General features: G+C 42.1%; 1 long non-coding RNA gene across 1 annotated transcript; it reads right to left on the reverse strand.

Annotated features, from left to right (window-relative positions):
* Positions 1-1,458: 1,458 nt before the first annotated feature.
* Positions 1,459-11,227, reverse strand: LOC115340625. The gene is made up of 3 exons (XR_003923109.1): positions 11,217-11,227; positions 2,059-2,061; positions 1,459-1,568 (listed from the first exon to the last, which is right to left on the reverse strand). It is a non-coding gene; the product is annotated as an uncharacterized LOC115340625 (long non-coding RNA).
* Positions 11,228-12,712: the final 1,485 nt, after the last annotated feature.

Consider the following 12,712-nt stretch of genomic DNA (forward strand, 5'->3'; position numbering starts at 1 on the left):
CCTCACTCCCCGCCCCCTGGCCTGGTGGGATGAGAAAATGAGAAAATATAAAGAAACACTTATGGGTCAAGACAAGGACAGGGAGGGATCACTCACCACTTATGGTCACGGGCAAGATGGGCTCACCTTGGGGAAGAAGCAAAATCAATTTAATTTACTACAAAACAAATCAAAACAAGGATAATGAGAAGTAAAACCAAACCTTAGAACACCTTCCTCCTCCCACCCCTCCCTCCTTCCCAGGCTCAACTTTACTCCCAAATTCTCTATCTCTTCCCCCGCAGCGGTGCAGGGGAACAGGGAATGGGGGTTGGGGTCAGTTCATCACACGTCTCTGCCACTCCTTCCCCCTCAGGGGGAGGACTCCTCACTTGTCCCCTGCTCCACCGTGGGGTCTGTCCCATGGGAGACAGTCCTCCATGAACTTCTCCAATGTGAGTCCTTTCTGCAGGCTGCAGTTCTTCACGAACTGCTCCAGTGCGGGTCCTTTTCGTGGGCCGATCTTCAGTCACAGACTGCTCCAGCGCAGGCTTTCCTGTGGAGTCACGGCCATCTTTGGGCACATCCCCCTGCTTCAGCATGGGCTCCTCCATGGGCTGCAGGTGGGCATCTGCTCCCCGGCTCACCTCCATGGGCTGCAGGAGGACAGCCTGCCATCTCACCACGGGCTGCAGGGGCATCCACCTCCTCAGGCGCACCTTCTTCCCCTCCTTCTTCAGTGACCTCAGTATCTGCATAGGTGTTCCTCTCACATTCCAATCTCGTCCCCTGCTGCAGGTTCCCCTTCTTAAATCTGTTCTCCCAGAGGTGCTACCACCATTGCTGATGGGCTCAGCCTGGGCCAGAGTCAGGTCCAACTTGGAGCCGGGGAAGCTTCGAGCAGCTTCTCACAGGAGCCACCCCTGCAGCCCCTCCCCCGCTACCAAAACCCCACCACACAAACCCTAAACATAGACTTATACCTCCAAGGAAAAACCGTTTGGGAGCACATGAAAATAATTTGAATGAAAGCAGCATAAGTAGGAAACAACTTCCAGAGAATAACAAAAGACTGCTTTAGACCTTTTTCTTCAGAGTTTTTATGAATCTATAATCATAGAATAGTTTGGTTTGGAAGGGACCTTTAAAGGTCATTTAGTCCAAGCCCCCCTGCAATGAACAGGGACATCTTCAACTAGATGAGGTTGCTCAGAGCCCCATCCAACCTGACCTTGAATGTTCCCAGGGATGGGACATCCACCACCTCTCTGGGCAACCTGTCCCAGTGTTTCACCACCCTCATCATAGAAAATGTCTTCCTTCTATCTAGTTGAAATCTACCCTCTTTTATGTTAAAACCATTACCCCATGTCCTATGGCAACACACCCTACTAAAAAGTTTGTCCCCATCTTTCTTATAAGCCCCCTTTAAGTACTGAAAGGCTGCAGTAAGGTCTCCCCAGAGCCTTCTCTTCTCCAGGCTGAACAACCCCAACTCTCTCAGCCTTTCTTCATAGGAGAGGTGTTCCATCCTTCTGATCATTTTTGTGGCCCTCCTCTGGACCCGCTCCAACTGGTCTATGTCTTTCCTAATTTCATGATTGACTTTATATAGAGAGAGTGACATTTTATGCTAGCATATTGTATCCTTTTAATGGCCTCAGTATGACTCACTGTGACTTTTGCACAGAGATTTTGCTGTTAGGAATTTGTTATTCACAACTCAGCAACAGTGACTATACTTATCTGCTGTAACATGTTCCAATTCACAGTTAAATGCTTCTAAAAGGAGGGCTAAGACAGATGCGTCCAGTCTGTGCATCAGCACTTGAGATGGGAAGGTGAAAGACCGCAGCAGCCCAAGCATCTTTGCTGCAGCTGTGCAGCGCAATGCCCCAGCAGAAGCCCTGCTCGGAGAACCCCATTGGCACAACTGCAATGTGCTCAGGTACGAGCCAGCATTTCTATGGGGTGCTGTGGTGTGCCGTGGGGCACTGCAGCCTGGATGAATAGGGGTAGTGCTGGCTGGGGCAGCAGCTGTCATTGCGTGGCCAAGCTATGCCCAGTGGCTGCTGGAACCTGCTTCCAGCTGTTGTGCAAACCCCTCCAAAAGCTGCCTTCCTGAAACTGCCTTAACCAGCATGTGCATGCCTCATGGAACTGTTATTTTTAATAAAGGCTTCTACAACATTAACATTGACTTTGACATTGTCAAAACATGCTCATTTCTTATTCCAACAAACACTTTGGAGTGCTTACAGGAACAGTGCAGAAAGCTGTGCAGAAAAGTGGCTGTCAGCCTTCTTCATAACGTAAATCCAAGTTTCATCAGAAAGCTATTGACTAGATTACATTTAGCTATATTGACAGGTAGTTGCCACTTTCCTGGACAGCAGTTGCAACCCACCATGTTGTCATACCTGTGACACAGAACAACATGAAACATGTGCATGATGACAACAGCCCACACCACCCCCATCAGCTCTGCCGCTTGGGTTCATGGGCAAGACGAGGCTCGCTGTTATACACAATAAAAAAGAAATGTAAGCACACTACCTTTGTTAACATACTAAAGCCTTGAAAGGATACCAAAACTGTCTGTATACATCCTAGCAGCAGGAAGTGCTTTTCTTGCAATGGAAATAAATACTAACAGTGCCAAAGGACAGACCAGCCAAGCAGCTCCTGGAGAGGAGCCACTGCTCCCCAGCACCTGGTTCCTCAACAAGCTTCACCTTTTGCTGGTATCTTTTGGGAGCTAAGTTTTTTAAGGCCCAACTCTCCCAGGCTATCCTGGAGTGTCAGAGGAAATGATATTTTAAAGTTACAGTACAGACTAGCCTTAGGAAGATGAAACATGGCATCCTTTACTCCAGGCCTTCATACATGCATTAGCTAAAGGCAAAACCTTCCTTTCTCACTTATCTTGCCTGTGGCTGACTGAATTTGACATTATTTCATTGTTAGCAAAGTTATATATATTTTATGTAAGCAGAAAGACCAAGATGATGGAAAACATGGGATTTATAGTATTTGTAGTCTGATAACACATAGGCATCCAAACATGGGTCATAAAACATGGTTGCCCAAGGCAAGCTCCTGTACTACTTGAGCTCTTTCCATTTCCATTTCTCTTTTTTAAACAGGAATACTACACCTCTTTCCCAGGGCACTAGCCGTTTTACTGTCATTATTTAGCAGGAGCCATGAAGACACTTGAAAAAGACCTGTGTTCAAAAAAGGAAAAGACTTTACTCAAATATGGAGGAGACAGTAAGTTAATTCCATTTGTCCTCAGTCCCAGACAGTATCTCTCACTCATCCATACTTTCTTGAGTCTATGGCACCATGTGGTATTTCCCAACAAACACAGTTTTATGTCAGCAGGATAAATACCAGCCTTAAAACCTTTACATCAGAGGGATTTTGCATCCTGTTTGATTCAAAGAGCACAGATGTATGAAACATTCAGGCGCAAGCTTGGCCTCCTGGGCAGGGGTAAAATTGTGCCAGCACCGAGTTCAAACAACGTCGATGTTTGAGTCACATATGCCATACAAACTTGCTCTTAATCAGAGGGTTCCTGCCCTTATGTTTGTCCCCTTCTACTTAATAACATAGCAGCAAGAATATTTTAAACAGCTGCAGGTCTCTCTTTTATTTGCATCTTGGGGATCATTAAGTGCTACCAAAAGCAGAAACATGGTTGTCTCCCTAATTAACTCTTCAGGTAAGCACTGGAAATGGAAAAGACTTTTATAGAAACCTGCAACAATGCACAGAGGGAACCTGCCTGCCCTTGCTGCAAGGGGAGCAGCCCGGCCCCCAGCTGACTCACTAATGGCTCGCCCCTGATTAGAGGCTGCCAGCAGAGAAAAAATGCCTCTCCTGGTTTCGCCTCATCTTCCTGGTGGGTGAACGCAGACTCCACTTCCAGGACCACATCTTTCTAGGGTGACATGAAAGAGCCCTTATTCACGCCAGCCCGCCCAAAGTGGACACGCTGCCTCCCTCTCTCCATCCCACCCTCCATGTGTGATGACAAATAACTTGGGCCATTGCTGCTGTCAGCGCAGGTCCCACCGACCCCAGGAGTCGAGCCTCGATGCAGAGTTCAGGTGCCACCTGCAATTTGTGTGTATTTGTCACTGAAATTGGTTCCACAAGGTCTTTTCTTTTCTTTTCTTGTGCATCACTCTGCATTTTCATATTGATGATGGCTTGAAAAAAACCTAGCAGAAAAACCCATAAAACACAAAAGCAAAAAAAAAAAGGAAACCCCTTAAGCTGTCAGTTACCTTTAAATTTGTATGGCACAGCATCCATAAGGACATTTTCCCACAACGACAAACCCAAAATCTCTGGACTTGTAAAAGATTGATTCATTACTTGTAGATTACTTCACTGTTAAAGTATTTTTTTTGTGAGGATTATGTTATAGCCTTTATATTAGGGTAGAAACAACCCTTAAGACCTACTTTACTACCACTCTGCTTTTTGTATTTCTTCACCTCCTCTGTACCTGCAACATCTGCTGTTACAAAAGGAAAATTTTGCTGCTTCTCACTTTTGAGCTGAGGTCAAATTGTTTGGGGGTTTTTTGTTGTTGTGTCTGTGTGTGGCTATTTTTTGTGGTGGTTGTTGTTGTTGGTTTTTAAAAGTAGGCTACCTACCTGCCTTAGTATCCGCAGCAACAAATCTCTGGTTAATGATTCTCTAGAAATTCACTGCAGAAGGTTTATTAGTTTTATTAGTTTTTCCAAGAAATTGTGAAAGAAGCTTCCTTAAAATAAAAAAGATCCACCCTAAACTTACAAGCCAAGCAACCCAAGGAAAGACAACAACTAAACTTTTTGAAGTGGGGGTTCAGTGAGGTTCAGTTTGGGCTTTGCTTCTGTTTTGTGGGAAGGAATAGTACCCAAAACTGAATGTCAAAAAAAGAAATATCAATAGTTGCTGGAATTGGTTTAGAATTTGACCAGCTAGCAGAAAATAGAGAGTAAGAAGAAATAGACAACTCATCATAAGAAGAGAGTGTCTTAAGATTTTGTATTAATATTGGTTTTATTTAATATATTTACAGTGCTCCAGAAAAATAAAAGTAGAGTTGTCACAGCAGTATGACAATCTTACAAGATTATTTAGGTTAATCATGCCAAAGTAGCTCTATCTCTGTTTTCACCCCAACACGAGCAGCTCCCCTCTACAGGGCCCAAGGGAGCAGAAGGACCGGATCATAAGAACACCAAACAGTCTGGTCTCTGTGACAATTAGTATTCACATCTTTACCCTCAGAAAGCTATAATTTGTCCAAAATTGAGCAGTGCTGGGCCAACAAGAACACCCCACCAAGACAAATTGTAATTACTGGGGCCAAATCATAGGGCTTCTAGAACTTTACAGGAAAGACAATGCTAAAAATTAGAGTAGAGAAAGAAGGTATTTTTTCCTCATCTCTTCTCTCAGCAAAAAACATTACAGATCAAATTTTCCAGAATTATGTTGCCTCAGGTGCAGAACCAGCATGAAGAATTTCAGTTCAGACAGGTAGAGTTTAGCTAAGATAAAAACAGCTGTACATATAGTTCAATAACTGAAAGCATGATAATTGCAAGTATTGCAAGTAATTACAGGACAGGTGTAATAAATTTCCCCAATGCAACAGGGATGTGATGCAATTATACCAGAGGAAGGGAGAAAGCTCCTTTAGCTGATACAAGTTGCTTCTCTTCTGGCTAGTGTTGACTGTATAACCATTGCTTTAGTTTCTCCCCAAAAGTTCCCTTAAATTTAAACAACTCATTAGAGGTACTTAAACCAGCAGGAAAACTTTACATCTCACCTTATGCATAATTAGTGTCTTTAATGACCTCTTATGAAAGCCTTTGCCCAAGGATTTTTGAAAGCTAATTCTCCGTTCTTCATTATTTTGTTGAACAGTCCAAAGAATTAAAAGAGGTTAACCAGGCATAAATTTCTATCATGGAAATCCTACCAATATCCTCCAAGATATCATGCTCTTTAGTTGTTTTATACTTAATTACCATTTCTCCTTATTTACTGGGTACTAACATAAGACTCACCAACATATTATTCCTACTATCTTTTGAAAGGAAGTATGACATTTGATTCCCTTGCCCTTTCTGCTGGTATTAGCTCATTTAATGACCACTTCCTTGGTCACTAAGACAGCTGCACAGTCTGACATAGCTCAACCTTCACAAAATAAATAATCCTTTGCATTTAAGTCAGAATTTCAACAGTGGCTTATTCCAGATTTAATTACTCCTTCAATTCCAGAAGCTAGGGAGATATTGTTCTCTGTTTATTATAATTCATTAGAACTAATTACAGAAGCCTGTTTTCCCCCACTGCCAAACTAACCCTCAGTCTGGACTTCCGTCTGCTCACTTTCAAAGCCGTTTTCTTTTAAAGCCTCTCTCAGCTCAACCACTGCAAAACCCGGTGTCCCTATTATCATCACTGGAGTTTATTTCACGCATATCTGGGGGCAGGTGAAGAATGAACACTAAGATGATAGGCACTGACCTATCACTAATGTGGCCAAACAAACTAGTGCTCAGGCAACTTAAAACTGATATAGACTTCATGGACACAGGATGGGTGAAAAGAAAAACACGGTCTATTTGATGGCACCAAATGGGGTAATGAGCACTGCCTGCAGCCAGCACACATGGGTAAAGCGGGCTTTCCAAGGTGACTGGCTCTTGTGGATCAGGTTCAAGCACTTACCACCTCCTGCTGCTGGCTGCAGCTCCTCCTGGAAGCTGTTTCTCCATGCTGACATGTGAGTACTCATAGGTCAGTTTGGTGCAGGGAAGTTTAAACCACTGCTGCATAATGCCATTCTCATTATTCACAGCAGGACAGCTCCAGTTCAGACCTCTTCTTGTTTTTGTTTTTTTAAATCTTGTTTATTACAAATTGAAGTGGGATGTCAGGAGCTTTGTTTTCATATTTACATGATTCTCCCTGTTGATGCTCTTTAGGTGTGCACACACCTTGATTATATTTTTTTTCTTGGCAAGCATAAGTCTTGCACAGATGCCTACAAATTAAAAATTAGCTTGACTACCTTTTCTATTACAACAACATGCATATTCAGGACAGCGTGAACTTTGTTTCTCCCTGACTCTGCTTTTAGTACGACATCTTTCAGCTCTACTGAGAATATTGCTATGTTCTGTAAAGATGCTGAAAACAGTAAACAAACCATTTCCCTGAGATTTTTTGTGCAATGAATGTTACCTAGCTCGTAATTGCTTTACTTCATGCAATCAGCCAACTGAAGAAGCTGTTAAAAAAAATTGACATCAGTGTCTGAAGGGATAATAAAGGCTATCACTATCAATTTACACTTTTAATGTTCATAGTTTTCTCTCTTACTTTAATGCCATATTTCTACAGCTGCTGGATGCAGTGAAAAACCTTTCTGCTATTCAGCAAGGATCACTGCAACAGCCATTTTTCACTTATCAATCAGCAAAGCCAGACATATATAATATTGTGTGATAAAGAGAATAAAGCAGCCCAAAAGACCTGGCCAGATATCCAGGCAGACCATTGCACTCTGAGGCTGTCAAAGAAACCAAACTCGTGGAGGTTTGATGGGGCACAAAGCATCCCCAAGGAGACGGAGGTGTTTGCTTCCAGCACTGTCAGAGCTCCATGGAGTCACTGCTGGATCTGAAAACACAGGAGGATGACAGAGACAGATCTTCTACACTTAAACTTTCCACACCTCTGGTTTGGCACAGGGAAGTTGCCATACCCTCCACATCGTGCTGGGATGTGGTATATGTTCATAACCATAGAGCAATCAATGCCAGCTTGAGGCTGCTGAAAAATTCTGATGCCTCCACATTTCTAGAGATTTGTTAATATAATGTATTAAAATAACACCTTTTTCTCTAGATAGTTTTTTCAGCAGCAGAACACAGGCATCCACTTCCCTATCTATAAAACACAGGTTTCCTTTGAGACAAAAGAAATCTTTTATTCTATGCAACACAGAGCAGTTTCATTACCTGCAGCCATGTCCATAGCTGGTTTTAGATCACTTGGGCCAGAGTGAAGCTAATATAATTTCTCTGGACTTGGATGTAAAGCACTACCAGCACAACCAGCAGCAATTTCCACCCAGGTTGCCCAGCCACAGCTGGCTTCTCAAGGCAGGACACAACATGGATTCACAAGCTTTCCCCTCTGCCGACATCATGACCAAATCCCTCCATCTGGAATTCAATATTGTCAAAGAAATATGAGCCAATACAGTTTGCAGCTTGCCTTTCACAACACTGTTGATTCAGCAATGCTATCGTCTTATAAAGTAGTAGGAACTGTGATGTTGTGAGTAACATAATTCACAACGAGCACAGATAGCTGAACTTCATTTGAAATTATCTCATTTCTAGACAATCAGGTTTTTGATTATAGCTATGCCTGAAGCTGTCTATTCTCTTTTCTCTGGATGCTTGGCCACCCATAACAATCGTTTACTCTTGATCATGTTTCAGTTGCTAAACAAACACAAGTCTAGTGTTTAATTTATGAGCAAAAATGCTGCAGGAGGTGAAGATGCATGAAATAGACACATGAAGATCAACAGGGTATAATTTCCCAGATAACTTGTAGTGCTGCAGGTAAAAACTTGCATCAATTAGGCCCAAAATTCAGCTGCACCAACTTGTCCCTCAGCACCATTTCATAATTCTCCACTGCAAAAAATTAATAGGAAAACTGGTTTTGCTGGTGTCTCCCATTCCATAATTAAAGCATATTTTTCCATTCTCTGTGTTCCAGAATATTAACGGTCTTTCAGCAGGTTATACATAACTTTTCTGCAAGTCCTTGAGAAAAAAAAAAAAGTTAGATCTTCTAAAAAGTTACAAAATTGTAGCTCCTCCACTCTTCCTATAAGACCCCTACATATCCTCTAGTGAAGTCCTTAGTAAAACATGCAATAATTATTGAACACACGTAAGGAGAAGTGGTCAAAAATCATTAAAAAATAGCAAAAGGAAAACTCTCCGGGAAGTCATGAAATTGAAGGGGACACTTCAAGTGTAACAAAACTTGAGGGGTATGCTGGATTTTCAACCTAAAGTTTGTGTCTCTACCTTGAAAATGGAAGTAATGGATAACAAAGGAAGTTAAAATCAGTTGAGGGCCCCAGGGTATATGTTGTTCCATTTGCAGCCTAGCTCTAGGAGCTCCACTACACAATAACCTTTCTCCTGCAAAAGGAAAGGTTAAAACAAAAGGCAGAATGTAGATTCCTGACTTCAGACAAACAATACCAGTCAGAGAGGAGTTAGTCCATTAGGTGCTCTTTCTCCCTGTGCAACTTTATCTAACATGGTGGCTCTAGTTTCTCCATACTACAGCTGCAAATACTGGCTTGACAAAAGCACCCACCCTAGACCCTCCTTAGAAATACTGTGTAAAAAACAATAAAGACTGAAGTTTCAGAAGGGAAATAGGATTTCAGACACAAGTTTCCCAGACCAGACCTGGACATGGTGGAAGCTGGAAAAGAAGTATCTGGTTTTATTTTTAAGTTTTAAGAATAAAGAGGAAGTGCTAGTAAGTTAGGTCATGTTATGGCTGAAATTCTGTGTCAGTTATTGTCTCCTCTGAACCATTCATCCTTCATCAACCCCAGTCAACATACAAGTTTTCTTTGTCTCCCACCATTGTCATTGAAAATAATATACTGTAAGGGTTTGTTTCTTGTGCTTTATTACCTCTGGTATCAAATGACCTGGCCTAAGTAGTTCTTCTAAAACCTTTGCCTCCTGTATTAAGATTTCCTTCTCTTTCTTTCCTTTAAGATATTATGCTACATACAGTTTCAATTTTGCATTCAAGCCTCCTTCTAAGTGCATTTCATCAGATCAGGCAAACAACTTTGCCTCTTAAACCAAATAGTAAAATATATTAACACTGGGGCAATACAGTGCCATTTTATCTGATGTGTAAACTTGCTCAGATTGATTTCCCAAGTTAAAAAAATAGGTGTTTGGAAATGAATAGTAACGAAGACTGAGAGTCACCAAGGCACAAGTGCAGCCACAAAGATGTGCCAGTGAGGGACCTCACAGCAAGTGGCGTACCAGTTTGCTGCCAAGGTGTTCTATGAAGCCCCTCTGTGCAGCCCAAGCTCCAGGGAAAGGCAGCCCCACTGCAGCATGGCAAAATCTGGAGCAGTACAGGGCAAGGGCTGGGAAAGAGAGGAGATGTGGAAGATGAGCAAGAGCAAGTCCATGGAAGATTTTTAAAACTGGGAGGCTGTGTTGGATTTGCACTGCTAATAAGCACCATGGGAATCATTTGTGACACTGGGTGTTAAACACTTACCTGAAGTGCTCAGAAGGTTAGTTTCCCTATATCTCTCTGGGAAAGGAGAAAAGGCTTCTTGAGAGAAGAAGGGACCCCAGGAAAGTACACAAGTCTCTGGGCTGCCATAAGGGAGACCCTGTTTCCGTCCCTCTATTGCCTTCAGTGCCCAGAGACACTCGTCTCCATACTGGGGCACCCGGGTGAGAGGCTCAAAGTTAGTACAGATGCATAGTCCCCAAAACAACCACATCTGCGAGAGGATATCGGAAGTCTCCTTTCTTGTGATCAAAAAAATTGTGACCAGAAAAATTAACCTTTGGGGAATCCTTTTCTTCTGTTTTCAGATTAATATTTACTGTGAGCTTTCTCCATCAGAAAGTTCTAAAAATCCAGATCTTCAATCTAGGTCTCTTATTATTAAACCACACAAAATAACTTAGAAGCACAAGTATAAAAAACCACTCCATAAAGATCATGTTGGTCACTTTGTAAAATCTTTCCTACAAGCCCCAGCCCTTTACCTCGGCTATTACAGCTTAAATGAATGGATATGATGTGTGTGAACCACAAAAGTAGTTGTGAAAAACTCATTTTCAGTAGCATTTACAGTATCCATACACATGCAGAAACAACTACTTCTCATACTGGCCATGCCCCTTTGTGTTCAATTACACTTTCAAAATACATTTAAATATATTTGAGAAGGCTTTGGTGGAAACCTTATACAATAGGCCATACATGAAGCTGCTATAATACTAACCACTTATGCTATGGTGGCACTGTGACCTACAGGAACAGAGTAGTCAAAGCCCTGGGTTTTGCCATAAGAGATACTGTGGCTACATCTGAACTGGTAAAGAAAGAAAGATGAGGACTGCTGAGGGCCGTCTCAAAAGGCATGCCACCGGCAGCCAGCTTGTTCTGGTTGCTGAGGTTTTGCGAATATGGGTCTACATCTTTTCCTGATGGTTTGACTTCAGATTGTAGAGCAATTCTCAGCAAATTGAAGTTACTAACATGGGCTTAAGCAAAGAGAAATGCCCTGCCCTGAAAAATTCAACACCTAAAGAGCTGCTGCAGGGGGAGGTACCTTAAACAGGAAACTGAAACAGTCTCACAGTGTGGAAACATCACATCAGCTCCAAATCTATCTTGTTTTGAATCTATTTACTTTAGTAGTCTTCAGTCTGTGGCTCACAAGGTAATGTCCACTCCCAGACCACCTGGCATGGCTCAGACCAAAGAACCCACACAGCTGCAGCCCAAGTGGACAGGCAGCCAGAAGTGTGATGCCACAACAAGCAGAGTCCTCCAGAGGACAGCACAGCTTGGGAGCTGCCTAACAGGGTATGTAGATGGCTGCAATTGCTCTAACAGCTAAATAGCTAATGGCAATAATGCTGCATGAATAACAGTAACAGTGTAAAACTGATTCCATTGAAAAAAATACACATTAAAAAATTTCTCAGTTTCAAACAACTTAGCCTACAGAAATGTGAGCAAAGAACTCTAGAGGACGCTGTGTTTGGTTTGTGAATTGCTTCCTGTGTCCTTAAACAGATCCACCTCTGATGAAAAGATAAGAAAGAAGTCTTTTTTCTCTTTCAGTTTTCTACAGGAACTTTCCTTTTCCTTCACGATCCCTTTTTGTTGTGCAGACTTAATTTTCTTTAAAAATGCAGGACAGTTAACTCAGCCTTTTCTTGCTTCAATGCATGTTCCTACCAGGTTTTTTCCACAAGATGTTTTTTCTATTTTTGGCTGAATTTCATGATGAAGGGTAAATTTTTCTGACACTTTGACAATGAGAACCATCTCGTTAAGAAAGTCCATATAAAATTTCTGAATGTCAATTATGTCCTTCATTGAACATTTTGGGTGTTTCTTTCTACTTTTGGGGTTTTTTTTTTACAAACATAAAAGCATTTTTCTTTCAGTCAAGGTAAGGAAATCCTGTTTGGTATCTTTTTTCACTCCATTTTCTCTTAGAGTTTGTAGGCTTTGCAAGGCAAGTAAATGACAAACAATCCTGCTTTTACTCTGAGTTTCAGCAATATGTCCTTTTCTCTGACTGATGGGAAATATGCTGTGTTGGGAAATAAGTGAGGGTGAGACTGGAAGAGGAAAATAGCATGAGATTGTTCCCTTTAGCAGGAACCACCGGTGATAGGAGAAAATGAGGAAAAACTATATTCCTCTGCATTCTTATCTTGCTATCCCCCTCCTTGAACAGCTACAGAGCTGATGCTTCTTCATTCCAAACTCATTCTCTGTATTGCATTTTGTCTGAGTTTGTAGTATTATTAATTCCCCCTCTGGAGCCAGCATTGGGCTGACCTGCATGAGGAGCTTCTAGACAATTCCCCCTTGT

This window comes from Aquila chrysaetos, chromosome 4 (assembly GCF_900496995.4).
Source record: "Aquila chrysaetos chrysaetos chromosome 4, bAquChr1.4, whole genome shotgun sequence".
NCBI lineage: Eukaryota > Metazoa > Chordata > Aves > Accipitriformes > Accipitridae > Aquila > Aquila chrysaetos.